General features: G+C 41.6%; 1 protein-coding gene across 2 annotated transcripts in view; it reads right to left on the bottom strand.

Annotated features, from left to right (window-relative positions):
* Positions 1-7,251, bottom strand: part of RNF144B (ring finger protein 144B) — a 91,144-nt gene extending 83,893 nt beyond the window's left edge. For both annotated transcript variants that reach the window (XM_030041955.2, XM_030041956.2), the window contains exon 1: positions 6,964-7,251. The gene's annotated coding sequence lies outside the window, so the exon portion shown is untranslated. The remainder of the gene's footprint in view (positions 1-6,963) is intronic.
* Between the last annotated feature and the right edge of the window lie 4,760 nt (positions 7,252-12,011).

Genomic DNA, 12,011 nt, shown 5'->3' with positions numbered 1-12,011 from the left:
AATCTACCTCCCCTGTATTACTGATCATTCTAATGCATACTGCAGGCCAAATTCTTTCTTGGTAAGTCACCTCTTAAGCACACCAGAAAAAAAGAAAATTACATACCTACACATTTTAAAGGAGAAATAGCCATGACATAACTGAATTCCTACTCTGATGAGAGCCATGGCATTTGTTTTTAGTAAGTCTTAACTTCTATAGTTAATGCTAGATCCTGCTTTACTTTTCAGTATCTGTATTCCCTCCTAGCAAAGCCCAGAGCAGATTAGACAGAGGCTTAAACTTACAAACGAAACTGACATTTACATGTCAGAAGTGACTCGCAGAAACTCTCTGCAATTGAATCACTCAACCTGCATACTCGCCCAGCTGGCTTCCATAGTGGGATACATCAGGTCACTATCTACTGTGGGCAAAAAGACTTTTCTCAGAGTAGCTTCATCCAAGACTCCTTTAAAACAGTGGAAGGACTTTAGCAGGCTTTAGGACATGACAGATCTTATACCCAACTTTAAGACAAATTAAGCAAATTTTTAATGTTTCGGACATGTTTACTTTTCAAGACCAAAACAGGAAGTTTTATAGAACAAGCAAATCTAATAATATTACGTATTACAATTTTCTATAAAGCTTTAAAACCTCTTAACAGAGATAGCAGCTATGTTACATTATTAAAGTCTACAATCCTGCACACAACCTTTAGGTATATGAATATTCCATCTTTATTTGGGTAGGCAAATCAGGTAACCACTCTCATAGGTATTTATAGCATTGGGATTACAGGACCTATTTCTGAGAGGTGAGAGGCAACTACTTCTTCCAATTTACCAGCATGTTCAGGTTACAGAGCTCATGTGTGATCAAGGATCTTGTAATCAATGCTGCAATCCACCACCAAAAAGTCTAATTCTCATCAATAATAAAAGCTGCTTTACATAGTGAGTGTAAGTATTTCCCTTAAGGCCTAACTAAGCATCCAGCAAAGCCTAATTCCACCAAAGGTAGCAGCAAGTGTAGTATGTGTTAATTCATGCTAATTCACAGCAGTTTAAAAGCACAGCGGTACAAGCCTCACCACATGGTAGCAACCGGGGTACAAGTCTCTCAAAAAACAAATAGCATATAGCAACTAAGAATAAACTAGAAACAGACACCAGATCTTTAAAATATTTGTTCAATCTTTTTTTTCCAACGTAATTAAACACTCAATGAGAAATGGCCAGACTAAAACTGTCAAATTATATAGTTGTGTTTATATAACAGCAGCCTCCTTCCCCAGCTACATTTCAAATGGGAAAAGTATGTAATATTTTTTTTTTTTTTTTGAAATCAAAACCAGGCAAAGGATTTTCCCATAAGCTTTCCAGGAAAGTCAACCTCTGGACAAAAACCCAACATACAAATTTCAGCAGGAAAGGAGAATATTTCATTACATTATGAATATGCAAAGGCAACATTCAGACACAAAACTATGGTGAAAATTCTTATGTAACTTTCAATTTAGCAGGCTACTGCAGACTACCACCTATTGTAACAAGAACATAACATAACAATTTATTTAAAAAAAAACTCAACTGAATTCACAGACATTATATCGTGTGCTCTCTACTTCTGTCTAATTTTCATATATTAATCTTCAGTATCAGGAACAAATGCTTAAAAAGCATGAGAATGTGTTCTGTTCCACAAAGACACTTTTGTCCACATAACTATGCATGTTTTGTTCCAAAAAGCAGTAGATAATTTCACGGAATCACAGGATTTTGCCAAGTTTGACAGTTAAGATTTTTGCCAAAATTAAAGAGTTTCAGTTTATTTATAAAATAATTACTTGGAAAAGCTAGGATATTTATTTTGAAATTTCATATGCTCTACCACCTTCTTGTAAGCTGAAGAAGTACAACAAATACCTGCAACAACAAAGGTTCTGTAACCAGAAAAAGAGTTTGAAGTATCTTGTGAAATTATTTTTATAAAAGCTGGAAAGAGTAATATCTGAAACACTCCAGAAACTTTTGTAGAATATGAACAAGCCCAAGATCTATTTTACCAATTCTTAAATCCTTTAAAATTACTGGGAGTAATACAACTCCCTGTGTATTCTGGATCATTAATAAGATGTGAGACAGTTGTTCAGCATAAGCCTAAAAAAAGCATCATCTTAACCAACACATTGAAAAAATACCAGTTTTAAAGTTAATTTTGCCTTTCAAGGTCTGCCTTAAAATCTGCTTACAAAGTACCTAAAAGTGTGGAGTGAGGATACAGGAGATGTCAGACCTGTGGATACTTCACTCTCACTAACACCTCTTTGCCCTGACAATAGGACTTCTACAGTAACAGTTGTTTGGTCGTTTTTTTGCTGAAATCCTGAAAAGCACAAACAGTGCAAGTTCTAAAGTCATTCTTCAGAAATTGAAGCAAATAATTTTGTCACATTTTTCATGCCAGCACAACATGCACAATAAAACGCATATATATTCGCAAACATAGAATATTTGGAAGTGAAAAGTCATTAGTGAGATAGCTTACACTGGATATATGTTTGTACAACATACGTTTGGTTTTCTGTCCTACAGCTGTCTGCCACCGATCACACAACCTGGTGTTTCACCTTAACACGTCAAGCTGTAAAGCACAGAGAGGCTGCTGCTCCATAGATGGCAAAACCACTGAAGAAGACAGAATGGGTATCATAACCATTTCCAGATAAGCTATCCCTGTTAGCAATTAAAGCTCCCGTGGGACTGTACATTTTGATCAGCTTACTCTGCTCTTTTCTACTGACTTTTAGGAAAGCTGTTGTGAATTTCCACTTTTTTCCACTGTCCATGCTGTATGGATGGGAATCAGCAGATTTATAGCCTATTTCCAGTTCTGTTATTAAATGATATTCATACTATGTTATTCCTCATTTTACCAAGTCATAAAATGAAAAAAAAAAAAAAACCAAACCAAAACGACGACAAAAAAACCCCAGCAACTGACTTTACCTGAGCAGCCAATCCAAATTTGGCATCTCAGAGGTTATTTCACTTAGAAAGACTAATTGGTAAACCCAGTATTCCATTAATAGAAATTTATTTATTTACAACATATGTATATGGGACAGAAGAGGATGGGATAGAGGAAAAGGTAAGACAAAGAAGAAAAAAACTTTCCAACTAGTTTATGAGCTCTTCTGTCACCAAGCATTTACACTGTTATATATGTAATCGAGGGATGAATATTAACTAGCTAGCCTGTGAATTTTCTGAAAAAGCTCAACCAACTACCCACAGATGCATGTGGGTAGTGATGTGATGTTATTCCTGGAAAGTCTATTTGTAATGTCCACATTTCAGAAGTGGTATCACTCATCCTCAGGCAACCGAATACTCAAATTCCGCCTTCTGTGACATCCTTGCAATAATTTTGACTTGTACTGGGATTGCCGTAACCAAAGTATTTTACAGAGCAATCTAATTTTTAGAATTACATCAAGTAAAATAGTGCCTTAATACTGTCTGCAAAATAAATAGGATAACTAAAGTACTGATTTTCATATAAGCGGATACTCTCATGTTTGGGCATTTTGACCAGGAAGGCTTCACCTAACTTTATAGGAATTAACTTAAAAAACTATATACTAAACATTTTGAGAACTTATATAGCTTCCATTCACTAGGCATTACATAGTGTTTCATTTTTTTGAGCAAGCTTCAGAATATCCCTGTAATTATTTCCTCCAGATTGTACCTACAAAACCCAGGTACAGAAACCTTCACTAATTTGTCTTTGACGACACAGGAGGTGACTATTAGATTAACACACACAGGACTGGAAACGTGTCTTCTAGTTCCATACTCAAAAAGTCTTTCCACTTTTTCAAACATGAAAATTCAAGCAATATTTGGTAAAATACACTTAATTCTTGAGCAAATGTTTTCTAAAATCCATCAACACATGTAAATACACTACTTTGTACTAGGAAGATTTCAGACTCTATTTCTGTTACGGTCATGAGAAAAAGACTGAAATATGAAAAAGTCTTTCTGTTTAAAGGAGCAATAAAACTTACAACTACAAGCGTCTCTTCTGTACAGAACACTAAAAAAAGTTGAGCAGCTGTTCAAGATCAGCGAGTTTAAATCAGTGTCTTCCTCCACAAAGAATGGCTGAAGTCCTAGGAGTAAAATTAGGGAGAACTCAAATTCTGCAGAACTGACTGCAGCCTTCCCAGTAAATACTCAGCCTTCCCTTTTGCATGCCAGCATCTTCATCCCTTTATACTGTATCGGAGTAATGAATGCCCTTGAATTTCACTCCTGCTCGTGAGCAAAATCTTCCTCATGTTACAACATCAGGTGGACTTTTCTCTTACCTATTATAATGCCTGCAAGCCAGATTGCTTTATCTTGTAATTACCAAGGTGCAATCTTCATTTTAACCTCTTGTAAGGAATGAATTTTTTTCACCATGTCCACAGCTGCTAGTCAGGAATGATTAGTTTCACAGCTTTCACAGCTTTCAAACCTTTCCACGTCATTTGAATGCACCATACAATGGCACATTTCAAAATGACGGGCTTCTTGAGCCAGCTACATCCATTGGAAGAAGTGGCGAGTGATTCAGTCCTCTCAGCCTAAATGAACTCTCCCTTTTATGCTTTTTCTTAATCGTTATTACATATGGATCCTTCCTGGAATTATGTAATGCATGCACATCAGTGCAAATCTACCATGCTCCAAACATTAAATGAGAGGCATCAATTGAAATTTACTTGGAAAAATGATAAATGAAGCAGCAACATGGTGATGAAACGTAGTGACAGAATTCACAATTACAGACTTTTTACTTTTGTATAATGTTTAGATTAGGCTGCAGCTCAGCAGAGACTTCAGAATATTTACCTTAACTTTCCCCTTCATATGACAAACAGTTCTTTGAGTCTTACATTCAAAATCAGGCCTTAAACCATATGGTTCCTCCAAAACAGGGATACTCCTATCAAAAGTGATACTTCAAATAAGCATTATCAAATTTGTTTCCACTTAAAAGTATTGTTACAATATTTAAGTAAGTTTTTGCCAATCTGTTTCTATTCACTCATAGACGTCAAATTTCTGTATAAGAAAAAAGATGGGGCATTTTCCCTTTACAGAATTAATAATTTAAAATATGTCTTTCTAGGTTCTTACACTGTAAACAAACTTTACCTCAATGCCCCCTAAAGATGCATTAACATAGAACAGGATGAAACCAAGAACCTGACTTACAAAACTGTAAATCTTCTGTCCCATGCTAAATCTCTGCAGCTCTCTACAGTCCTCCTGCAACTTTCCTTGGGATCCTGGACCGTGGTGGAGCCCACCTCACACTAAGCAGCAGCTCGATGCAGAAATCTGTGAAGCCTCTGAGGTCTAGCCACCAGAGAGGAAAATATGAGCTTCCTATATTTAAGTTGTCTCTATTTCAGAATGTCATTACTGGAATTCTTTCAGACTTTTTTTAACTTTAAAAGTCCTTCTCATCTTGACTTTGCAAGGCTATTTATGTGTGTACACATAAAATAGTTTCCCTAAAGCTTTTACTTCTGTCATACCAGAATTTCCACTAAAAAGGTCATTAGAACTGAATGCTTACAGCTTTTAGGCACACAAAACAGCACTGTGGTTTCTTGCCCCTCCTGAAAACATGTGCTACATCTACATTTCCAATTCTGCAAGTTCTGCCTGTTAAAGAGGAGAATTGGTTAAATTGTGCATTATCCAATTTACATACAAATCCTGTATTAAAAGCCGGGCTTGAGCTGACTAAAGTCACAAAATATGACAGAAGCTATTGAACAAATTCAGTATCTGGTTCCAGTCAGGTAAATCTAGAGTAACAGCTCTGAAACAGAGTTACCATGGTGTAAAGTCTGAAGTAATCGGGAGCAGAACTTGGCCACCTGGCATTTACTCACTTCACTAAACCTAAAGCCCTGGAAGGGTCAACAACGAATAACTACATAATTTGTGAGAAGAAATGCCTAGAAACCCAGGATACAGAGGTGAAATGAGGATAAACACTATGCTTCCATGCTGAACTTTCTGGATTTTGTTAGTCTTAAGCCAGGCCATGGATATTGCTTTAATATGCGATGAATATTTTCAGTGTGAAATTCCATTCATTTAAAATAAGACGCGATTCATACAGAATTCACATGGCATACCCTGGCTCTTTAAAGTAGCTTGAATATAACAGGCAGATGTATAAACCTGTGAACAACTTTAGGTGGGATTTCTTTTTCTACATAATAAATGTAATTGTTTCAACTACGACTGTGAATAGTTGGAGACTTTAGTATTTGTTTCTCTATCTAGTTTATGTATTTCAGAATAAATATTAAAGGCTCAAATCTGGAAAGCGAGAAGGTTGTTCACAGTAGTAGCCTCTTCAAGGCTTAAAAGCTTTTGTAGGGTTGTACTTGCACCTCACGTGTGGCAAAGCGTACCTAGAGAACAGGTACATGGAAAATACATTTAAAAGCCTGTTAAAGTTACAGGGACTACATGCTTAAATGAAGGTTATCTAAAAAAATTAAAACCTTAATTAAGCTTCACAATATTACTTCTAAGTACATAAAATGAAAGCCCCAGCTGAATACCATCGCCACACTCTGCGAGCCCTGGAGCAAACCGTCGAGCACACCTGCCACTCGCAAGCTCCCAGAATCGAGAGGAATCGCATGAGAGTCCCCTAAGCCGAGAAAAGTTCACCTCTTTTGCAGAAGATAACGCAATTAACACGCGTGCCCCGAGCCAGCAATCACCGCCTGTTCACCTGAAACGGGGGGGGGGGGGAAAGGTCCGCCTGCCCGGCTTCGAGCAAGGAGGGAAGGGGGCTCAGCTCGCTCCCCTCGCCATCGCAGGTGCCCGTCGGTGCCGACCCCGGCAGGGGGGCTCAGGGCAGCCTCCACAGCCCCCGCCGTTCCCTACCTTTGCCCCTCGCCGCCCACGGCCGGGGCCGCGACGCCTTGAGCCTGGCGGCGGTTTTCTCCTGGACGCGTCGCAAGCGGCGGGGGGGGGGACACAACGGACGGGACGGCCGCTGCGAAGCCCCGCTCCGCGCCGGCGTCCTCCTTCCCTCGAGGTTCTTCTCCCCGCCCCCGCTTCACGCACCTGCCTCCTGGCCGAGGAGGCTGCCGGCCAGCTGGGGCCCGGTGCCCCCCCGCACGCCCGCCCCGCCGCTGCGGGCGGAGAGCGGAGCGAACCGGCGGCCCCGGCCCGAGCCGGGGGCTGGGGGTGTCCCCGCCGCCGAGGCCGCTGCCGGCGGCGCGCCCGGGCGCGTAACTCCAGGCGCCGCCGCCTCTTACCAAGGGCAAATTCATGTTACATTTCCCCAGGGCAGCGGTGGAAGGGCTCGGTGCCGGCGGAGTCCCACAGCTACCGGGCGGTCGGGGCCGAGGCGGGGGGGGGGCGGGGGATCTCACTCTGAAAAGGAAAGCTTCTCGTCTTCTGGAAAACGTCAAATTATATCACGTCACGTTGACAAATTACCAAGATCACCTTAAATTATTAGAAAGCGACAAAGTTTTCCTTTTTTCTCGTTTCTGGGTGTTTGTTGGCTTTTTTTAAACGCAGGTTCCCACCAACTACACGCGACATGGCGAAAACCACCAATTTCGCTTTGTAGCCCAACTTGGCGATGAGCTAAGTGCAAACTTGTCCTAGCACAAAGCTGTAATACCCCTGGAAATGCTTTCCATTTACAATGACTTTAAAAACGTGTAACTGTAAATTACCAACTGTACCAAAACCTATAGACCTGCCCAGTAGAGATTTACAGACTCAAAGCTAAATGAATTGACAGTGTTTCTTTTTCTGAAGTGTGAGTTACATAACATTTACATAGTGAACTGGCACATACACACACTATTCATTGCAAAACTCTCCAAAAGTAGCAGGAGGCCAGTAACTGAGTGAGTGCATTCACCACAGGTCAGATACTGTCCTCGTGGTACTTCGCTAGGGAAACCATCCTGCTAACAGTTCTCGATCAGTGAGCAGCGTGTGGGACCTCGAGGCGAGAGCCCTGTTATCACCCCTGTCCTCGGCATCAGCAGAGGGACACGGGAGAGCTTACAGGGCTATCGCCTGCAAGAGCTACGTGTTGTCTGTTCAGAGTTCCCAGACTCTACCTGTAGATCTAAACACTAGATCTAGTACTAGATCTAAATACTTCATAGAACATGTAACAGCCGTGCATGCTTTGACTGAACATATACTTGTAGATGCTACTAAACACACACAAAGCAGTAACTTTCAAACCCAGCAGAGTAAGATTTAACTTCACGGTGACTGGACAGTTAACAGAAATCCCAACACAGAGCTCCATCTGACAGCGTACAGTGTCGTCACTCATTATGTACTATTTTGATTCACTGTCTCTCTGATGTTTCTTATTACAATTCTGTTGAATATTTGCATATACTTACCCTGGAACGTGACCCATATAGAGATTTCTAAAATATAGCAAAACTGCTTAGATCAATTCATATCAAGTACTCATTTCATGTTTGCGAAAATTAGTATTTACAAGGACAACTCTTTAAGCTTCTTAAGGGTAAGAAACAGCTGACAAGTGTGGATGATGCAATAGTCTGCTAATCCTGAAACACTTAAGATAGGGAATGAAAAGGGGAATGCAGGATGTCAGAAGTGAGCAGGAGTCCCTTAGGAAACACTTGGCAAATCTGGTATTCTTATCAGTCAGCAAATGTGAAATACCTTGCACAATTATGCAGTGAACACTTGGAGATACTCAGCATATGCATATGTTATTAATCACACCATAACTTAACTACATACTGCTCAAATAGTTTTCAAGTTTCTCTTGTCTTGTAAATTGTGTTAATTAGCTCAATGATCAGTTCACATTTAGATTCCTGCTTTCAGTAGCAATCATATAACCCTTAGATTCAAAAGCCATATCATGCCTCTAACGTTAATAAAGATGTACATGGCATTTATACAGGACTTTTCTCAGCATTTCATAGACAAGCCACTTTGACATTTCTAGGAAGCATTTAGTCACATGACTGTTACAGAGAAACTGAAGTATGTACATATATTTATATGACTCATACAAGAACACAAAGCAACAGTACCTACATTATTAAAAAGTAGCATCCCATAATTTGTTGCTGTGGTATTTTACTCTATGGATAAAATTCCTAATGAGAGTTCCTGAGTACTTACTTTGATGCAGGGCACTTTCTCTGCAATCTATAGATGACCTTTTCTGTAATTTCGCCCGCAGCAGATCTGCTAGTTTCTGGGTTGATGGCAGGACACTGCAGTAACCAGTCACTTTGGAAACAAAATAAACACAGTCCTGGGGGACTTTGTATACTCTGTGAAGCTTACACTGCTATTCCCAAAAGCTTCTCAAAAACTGCCGTATGCTCTATACTGAAAGCCGATCAACGTTGCTTGCTTATACAAGCTGCTCTGAACTAACTGAAAAGAGCTGTTTATATTAATTAACAGAGGCTGGTAACCTTGTTTAAAATTGCACTGCCTGGTGCACTCCAGCATACAATACAAGCTTGTAGTATATCTTCAGACACACCAGCTTCTTTTTAAAGAAGAAAGGTGCTATTTAAAGCCGCTTCGAACCATTTTTCACCATTTAATTCTATTGAGTTACAATGTCTAAGAAACACACCCTTTGGTATCTAAAAGTGAGCCCAAGGTACCTCCAGGATAACTATGTTGTATGGAACAGGTGTTTGCAGGTGGAGCTAGCCGGCAAAACTAAGAGAGTGTCCTTAACATTGGGACTATGGCAGTAGAAGAGCAGCCTCTCTGTGATGGAATAAGAAGAGCAGGCTGTAGTAAGCAGCTCTTGCATTAACTCGAAAACCCTCTTAGAATCACTTATCCCTTTCCAATGTAGCCTTCTTCCACAACAAAGGCTTTTAAGTTGCATTTAGTACCTTTCAGTACTCTGTGTAAACAGCTTAGATGATAATGCAAACATTTTATACCAATATAATCATCTCACATAGGTCTTTCAACTCTCAGCTGAAACTGTATCAAGCTAACTTCATCAGGTTGGGTGGAGAAAAGGCAGCAATATAGAAGTGTCAATACAGTGAGGCATCCCAAAGCAGTGTATTGAGAATGAGCACTCTTACTCATATTAAAAATGAGAAGATAAATTCAAGAAAAGAGACCAAAATTGGTTTAACAGTTTCCCTTTAACACATATCTAAAATTTTCTCAAATTCGCCCCCTTTTTCTCCCAAATTCTAGCTTTGCCGATTTTTTCTAAGTCTTTTTAATCCATATTGTCTCAAACTTGTCTGAGAGATGCAACAACCAATTATTAAACTGTTAACAGCACACTGAAACTACTCCATAAATCAAAAAAATACTATGAAGGGCAGAGAAGCTTTCAAAAAATAGAATCAAGAAAAGTTAGTTATCATAGCTTTTGAAGTTCTGCCAGAAGAAACCTGTCACAAAACACAATTTACCTGCACTGTCAGTTCCTAAAATACCAGATTCAGCCTACGTTTAAGGGTCTGCCTGCTACTAATGTGATACATTTTCAGTGAAAGGATCAATGAAGCTGTTATCTTCTATTTCTCCTCAAGATGCAGCACTAACTTGATATGTACAAGACATTAACATCAGTAGTTTAATTAAGTAAATCATCTCCATTGGGTAAACACGTCCCTCTTTACAAAATGATGGTCCAATTTATCATCACAACCTGAAGCACAGCCTTTGGACGTCTTCTGTCACAATTCTGAACTAACCCAAACCTATTCATCTTACAGGAAGTAGTCTGTTGTCTTCAAACATCTGTCTTGTGCCATTTGTGTAGCCCATGGCTTTATGATGAGGTATTTTTGTCTCCTTATTGTGTGTTAACTTCAGGCTTGTCTAATTATGTATTGTTGGTAAATAATTTACATTTTCCCTTTTAAGACCACCACCATCTGTGACTGCACCAGCCTTAAAAACTTCAGAAGAGGGAATCTGCATCTCTGTTGTCTAAATTGGGCAGTGATTAACATACACTCCCCAGACTTTCCTTTTGTATACAGTATACAAATTGTAGTACTTCCTAAGTATCTTGCTATTCCAGATTCTGTTTTGTAGTACTTATACTACACGTTTTCTAGCTTCATTACCAATTCTACACGACTGTGCTTCACACGTGCCTAAGATTAACCATTCGCATCAGTGTGACGTTCTTCTCATTCCCTCTCTCTTCTCACCCCTTTACCTGGTCCTTCCCAAAGTAAGAACGACCTACCGACAGCTACTCACACTAGCCAAAAAGCTGCCCTCAGTACCATGTGGCTTCGAGGCAGCCGCCAGCACTGGCTACTTCGGGGTACTTCCTTCTCCAACCTATTTGCCGACGGCACGTTAAGGCCAGCCAGGCCTCCTCTCTGGTTTGAAGATGACGTCTTCAACTCTGGCAGGCCACAGCACGGAGAGCGGGAGCGGGCCTTTGCCCTTTCGGGGGCCGCCTGCGACGCCCACATTTCACAGGGGTTAAGGAGGAGACCTCGCTCTTTCAGCCCCGGCTCCTACGGCCACTTCTCCTCCGTCGGCCTCAGCCTGTCAGCACCGCCGCCCTGCGCTTCTCCGGGAGCCGCAGCCGTCAGGGCGAGGCGGGACGGCCGAGCACCCTCCCGCCCGCCCCAGGCCGTAAGGCGTGAGGGGAAACGGCGCTTTGAGGCAGCACCCGCGCGCCGAGACCAACCGGCGGGAACGGCGCGAGGCGGGCCGGGGCGGGGCGGGGCGGCCCCTCACACGCCCCCCCCCGCGCCCCGCCCCGCCCCGCCCCTCCCCTCCTCAGCGGAGGCGACGGCCCCCGCGGCGGCGAGCGCTGCCGCCCCGCCTACCCGCCGCGCGCGGCCCCGACGTCACCGGCAGGGCGGCACCAGCCGGCGAGCGCACGTCACGCACATCCACACACCCCGCCACAACAACCCCTCCCTGCGCGCGCACCCGCCCCGCCC

This window comes from Aquila chrysaetos, chromosome 18 (assembly GCF_900496995.4).
Source record: "Aquila chrysaetos chrysaetos chromosome 18, bAquChr1.4, whole genome shotgun sequence".
NCBI lineage: Eukaryota > Metazoa > Chordata > Aves > Accipitriformes > Accipitridae > Aquila > Aquila chrysaetos.
This window is presented reverse-complemented; position numbering and strand designations above follow the sequence as displayed.